Source organism: Eucalyptus grandis, chromosome 11 (assembly GCF_016545825.1).
Source record: "Eucalyptus grandis isolate ANBG69807.140 chromosome 11, ASM1654582v1, whole genome shotgun sequence".
Lineage (NCBI taxonomy): Eukaryota > Viridiplantae > Streptophyta > Magnoliopsida > Myrtales > Myrtaceae > Eucalyptus > Eucalyptus grandis.
Window position 1 is genome coordinate 29,878,355 of NC_052622.1, and position 6,317 is coordinate 29,884,671.

The following is a 6,317-nucleotide window of genomic DNA, read 5'->3' on the forward strand; positions in this document are numbered from 1 at the left end:
ATGGGCTTGCATTTACGAGCCATGATGGGCCGACTGTGGCGGCGATCCCGGGCCCAGATTTCCCTTGTCCGCGTCGGCGCGTCAGAATCAGAAGAAGACGAAACTCCCGTCAATTTTTCAACGACCCCTCTCGACTTGTCTTGCGCGATTTTCATCTGAGAAAGATTCAGTTTTTGAGTTCATCCGGGTTTCTGAACTCGCGGCGGATCGAACGATTCGATTGGTTTGAGGAGAGTTTCCCGGCGAAGCAGGCGATGTAAGTATTACTTCAATTTCCCCAGCTTTCGGGTTGTGTGGTTGTTCGAGCTTCCGGCAGTTGATCGTATCTTGCAATGCGGATGTTCCTTTCTGGATTCGTGAATTACAGAGGCTTTTGGGAACTTATCCTAGGACGGGATGTCTCTGCGAATGTGAATTGTTAGGTGATTTGATGGTTTCCCTGCTCAAAGAAGGGGAAAAAGATTGGGAATTTCGATAGGAGGAGATGACGAGTAAAGTCTGAAGATGGGTTTTGGGGTTGATATACATAGTTGCCGTCACCACCATTTGGATTGCTGCTAGTTATGTGGTTCAATCCGTGGTCGATTCGGGAGTTTCGCCTTTCCTCATCACATATATATGCAATTCCTTGTTCATCGTTTACATTCCCATCTTTGAAATCAGGCGCCATGTGGAGGATAAATGTGGGAGTTTATGGTTCTGGTGGAATAGGAAGCGTGGTGATAGTAGCTCTTTGAAAGGATCGGGGAGTCAGAGAAGGCGAATTTACTTGCAGGAGGTGATTTGAGCGCGAAAGCTGATGATCCGGATCCACCCTCGTCTGCGGAGGAAGGCGAAATTGGTCATCATGCGAAAGATGAATATGTAGGATCTGAGCATGAGAGTGAAAGGGCTTTGCATGATCAAGGTGTAATGAGTGAAGTTGTTGACAAGGAAGTGGACGCAAAGGGATGTTGGACAAGGATGAGAGTCGCGAAAGTTAGCCTTCTCATTTGCCCATTTTGGTTCTTTGCACAGCTCACTTTCAATCTGTCCTTAAAGTACACTACTGTCACGGTACTAGCATCTTTTATAAGTGGTTTGCCTTGTCTAGTTTTTGCATATGTTTCTGTGGTTGTTATTTGATTGGTTTCATTGCCTCGTTTTTTCATAGTCAAACACTATCTTGAGCAGTGCATCAAGTCTATTCACCTTTTTGGTCGCTCTTGCGTTCTTGGGAGAGAAATTTACCTGGATAAAGCTGATCAGTGTTCTTCTTTGTATGGGAGGAACAATCATTGTTAGTGTGGGTGACTCCCAAACAGAATCTTTAGTAAGTGCAACTGCGACAAACCGTCTTCTTGGAGACATCCTTGCTCTTGTCTCAGCTGCCCTGTATGCTGTACACATCACCTTGATTAGGAATAAACTACCTGATGATGATGAGAAGCAAGATCGAGGTCAAGTCAGCATGGCGCAGTTCCTTGGATACTTGGGGCTGTTTAACCTCTTGATATTCCTTCCTGTCACCCTTGTGCTTAATTTTGCTAAGCTGGAGCCATTTACTAACCTTAACTGGGAGCAAGTTGGTCTAATTGTTAGTAAAGGTGAGTAGCAAATTCCGTGATTTGGTTCTTTTTCTTGATTTTCCTTTTAGTCATCTAAAATGCGCTATGCTTTTCTTGGGGGGAAAAAAACAGTGGTTAGGTCTAAGTTGGTTTACTTGATTTGATCATATTTTTAAGGAGCTTGTGGTTGTTTGTTGAATTCCGTCTTTCACTTTTTCTTGATATGGCGTTTGCTTGTTTTTGAAGCCCAACACAGCTTTAGGCCCTTTAACGTTTGGTGACTCAAAGTTGCGAGGAAAATGAAGGGAAATAGAATTGGAAGCATGTTGAGGGGAATCAATACTTAGGTTGTTTGGATGGGGTGGAAGGAAAAGGTAATAGAAAAATATTTAAATAGCGAACGGAAATATCCTTAATATGTTCACTTTGTGTCACGAGTCCCATTCCCCTCACCCACTTCCGCCAAAAGAAAAACTCTTTTGAGTAGGCCACCTTTTCTTTTCTTTGGCAGACTATTGGAATAGTCATCATCATACCCACATTCAGGTGTGTACACAAGTCAGACATCAGACTGTGTACTCTCATCAGCACTTGTAGTTGACTGCAGATGACATATCGCAGAGTAGTCATTGACAAGCAATTGGTGGGTGGTTGCTAAACCTGTAGTTATGCTGGCATGCTTACTGCCAATTATGCAGGCTCTTCCAAGACACAGCATTGTGCATGTCTGGTGAATATATGTACTTGATCAGGCATATCTTTGGAATGCATGATCACAACTTGCATCTAATCAGATTTAGCTAAGTTTGTCAGAAGTGAGCTTTGAAAGTTCCCCCAGAGTTTCAAAGGTTGATTTGAGCTAACATGTCCCTAAGCACTTGAAAAGAATTACTGTGCCTTTTGATTAAGCATGTGTAGGGATATTCTATGCGTGTTTGTGGATAGTCTCTTTTGCCTTGTGGAAGAGGAATTTCTAGCTATAATATACTTTAGTTAGTGAAAGCTTCCCGGTGCTGAGTGAGGTTACTGTAATTGGTTGAAAGGTAAGTTGGGAAGAAAGGGAAGGGGAAGGGAAGGAGCTAATGGTAGGGTCTGGATGGAATGAATAAATTTCTGACAAAGGATATGGAGAAGTGCTATTTTTGGCTTAGCATTTTATGAATAACTGCAAAGTAGTCTCAGATTGCTGGCATACTAACAATGAAATACGGGACAGCTGCATGATGGGTGCAGTTTTTATTTGGGATTTTGATTATGTAATTTGTAGAGTTACTTAGCTAGACCATTTCCTAAAATGTAGTAATATCTGCTTTCTTGCAAATGGGAGCTCTATCCTTCAACTGCAAACCTTTCTTGAGGCAAAGAAGATCGTGGCCCTCTAAAATCAATCTCAATGACTTGATTCAAATGAAGGATAGAAGAGCAACGATTGTATAGTTGCCAGTGTAGTAACTCATACACATGCTTACATTTAACTTCTTGTGGACAGAGAGATAATATCTTCTGCCTGACGACATTTGATTCAGAATTCTGTCGATCTATATTTTCAGCTGTTGGATTTGCCAAAATATGCTGGAAGGTCAAACTCACTGATCTGCTTCTTTTCCCCTTTCCCAATTCATACTCAGGTTTGTTAGATAATGTGCTGAGTGATTACTTGTGGGCCAAGGCTGTTCTTCTGACTACTACCACTGTCGCAACAACTGGTCTCACCATACAAGTTCCATTGGCAGCTGTTGTAGATTCACTGACTGGCAGTGCGCCTCATCTCATGGATTACCTCGGTGCTGTTGCAGTCGTGATTGGATCTGCAGGCATCAATATACCTTCCGATGCTTTCAGCAGATCAAAAGAAGCGAGTGTTGATCTCGAAAATGAAGACATTGGCAACCAAGACCGTGCTGCTTTGCATACTGAGATATCAGAGGCAGTTTCCTAGCACGAGGTTTTCGAGCTGACAAAGCAATTCTCCGTGTGAAGATATAATATGCCATTTTTCAAAGGAAAAGTTCTTAAAGGAGCATTAACTTCTCGTTCCCAGTCTCTGACTCCATCCGGAAGCTACACATGCGACTCTCTCCATTATTGTAGTTACAACTCAGGTGCACCTCGAATTGCTTATGCTCTGAAAGAATGCAAATTGTCTTCTCGATCTCAGTCAAGAAGTCTTCACTGGTCAATTAGGGCCACTGTACACTTAGATGAGAGAGCAGGAGCACTCTAAAGAGAATGAGCTTGATCAATATTTGGAACAGTGAATCTCAGATGAAGCGGTGATGTACGATTTTTCGATTGAAGTATTGTACTTGAAGAACTTTGTACTGCCTAAATAAATGGAGGCCATTCAATTGATTTTCAGTTGTCGTGAAGACCCTCATCTTGATCTCCGGTTAGAATTCGAGCTATGCTTTCCAACACATCTCAAATTTTGGGGTTGCTATGAAACTCCAAAGTGCATGGTACCCTCGAAGCAACTATTTCTCAATCGTTGGTTGAATGTGATGGTGCGCGAGCAAAGCTTTGCATAGAGCCGTGGACACGCCCCACATCCATCGTGTCAATTCAAGTCTGATCAAGGTACGAAAATGCACAAAAATGCCTAGGCCGCGATTGGGACTGGGCTGAATTTAAGTAGTCCGTGACCTAGTCGAGGTGCATTTGTTTAGAGAAAAATTTTATAATAAAGGAAAATACTTTCTGTGAAATCAATTTCAGTAACCAAAAACATATAGTTTTCCTCTATTTTGTGATATGTAACCAAAAACATTTTCTAATGCTTGAACATCATTTGGCAAATAATTTCAACCTCATGACTTTATTCATAGCAAAAAAAAAAAAAAAAAAAAATCAAATCAAATTTTAAAAACTTTTTCTTTTTCTCCCCTTCATCGGTTGCCGGGCACCAACGACGGCTGGTTACTAGTCACAAGTGCAGGCTAGAGAGGTAGAGCTAACCAAAGTTTTACGAGGCCTCGGTCTCGCCAAATTAGTGATCTCGAACCTAGCCGACAATGGCAAGGCTCTAGCTCATCTATGGCCGGCCGTCAACTTATTGGCCAAAGAAGAAGAAGGAAAATGAATAAAAAATATAAAAGTATTATAGTGTTCGATATAAGCAATTCTCATTTTCACATCTTTAGATTTAAGAATTCACTTTCCTAAATTTTTGTATGAATATTTTCGTTGACCATAGAGTGTTTTCAATCTAGTAATTATTTTTTGCAAGTCCATAAAATCAATCCTTGAAAAACACTTTCCTCCCAAATAAATGCATTCTAAGAACATTATTCAAATTCACCCATTGAAGTTTCAAGCCTCTTGAATTGCCCTCCCACTAATAATATACGGTCAGTAGGCCATGCTTATTTCGATCGTTTTGTAAAACTTATTTATCCAGCTAAAGTATAAACACATTTTCAAGTAAAAAATATGTAGTTCACTATATCGGCATCGATATATCTTAAAAAGGCTTTGGATACCTTGCGTTAAGTAGACGTCGAATTATTCGATGGTAAAGAGTCGCAAGATCTAAAAAGGTTAAAAGTAAAAGTCGACCTCGTGTTCTGCCACGGTTCAGACTGGATTGGGCCTAAAATAGATGGACGAAACGAGGCAAAGCCCGAGCCCAAAAGCAAAACAAAATCGGCCTTTCCGAGATCTGTGGTTAGCAGGCACTTGCGCGTGCGACGTCGAGCAGAGAAAAATCTTCTACCTATGCAGGCGAGTTGTAGTTCCGGATAAGACAGTCGACACGCTGTACAGAAGTCGCTGTCCGGAATGCTGGAAAAACTTTTGAAGCAATTTCGAGTGTCGGTGAATCGATACTCATAGGGATATGAAAAAAAAAGAAAAATTAAAGAACCGTCCGAAATCAGACTCGACCAAACCCGAAACCGGAGGCTTTTAAGGAAACCGATTCGGTTTTCGGTTTCAATTGGATACCTGTCCAATTCCCAATTTTGGGAAGGGAAGATTGTCCATTTAAATCAGACCGGTGATTTATATATTTAATTTTTAAAACAAATTTTTGACAAAAAAATTAGTAAAATGAAAATCCTAAAATCCCCAATTCGAAGTTTAACATCCATTGATCGAGTGATCGTCTTGTCTCACTTTTACCTTGTCTAAGTCGTTTCTCTATCTCTCATTCACGACCTCAACTCTCAAGGTCAATGTCCATCGATTCATTACCTCAGCCCTCAACTTTCAGTATGAGCCCAATCTTTTTACTGATCTTGCAAAATGGAAGTTTTTTGGCTTTCTTTTTACTTTGGGCTTGCTGGAAAATGTTACGCTTGGTGGGATCGGTTCTATGGACCCACTTGAGAACAAGATCGGATCGGCGGTCCTGTTCTTCAATTGATCCATGGAATCAACAATTCTCAGTTTCAATTTTTTAGAACTATTCTTTAGTAGACAATTCTCGGTTCCAGAGTAGAATTCGCCAACTCAAATCGTACTCACATGCTATAGTATATTTTTAAGATTTGTAATACTAATAGAATTTAAAGGGAAACCATCACTACCATGGGTGAAAACACCCACCTCAAACTTTTTTCACCACTAGTAGATATTCTAGTTACCTTAACTCCATCAAGTCCTTTTCGTAAATCTAAATCCTCCAAGATCGATTGGCTTCATGAGGTATTCTACCTCAATGAAGCTGAGAAAATCTCACCTACTATCCTCCTATTGTAAATCCCTATGTTGCTTTTGCTAGACAACTGTCCTCTTTTTCTCTTATCATTTCCATCAAACAGTTAATCAATC

The 6,317-nt window shown here is 40.8% G+C and overlaps 1 non-coding gene across 1 annotated transcript; it reads left to right on the forward strand.

Annotated features, from left to right (window-relative positions):
* The first annotated feature begins 484 nt into the window (after nt 1-484).
* On the forward strand, nt 485-3,899 carry LOC104425744. The gene is made up of 3 exons (XR_005547498.1): nt 485-1,056; nt 1,154-1,586; nt 3,176-3,899. It is a non-coding gene; the product is annotated as a thiamine-repressible mitochondrial transport protein THI74 (transcript).
* The last annotated feature ends 2,418 nt before the right edge of the window (nt 3,900-6,317 follow it).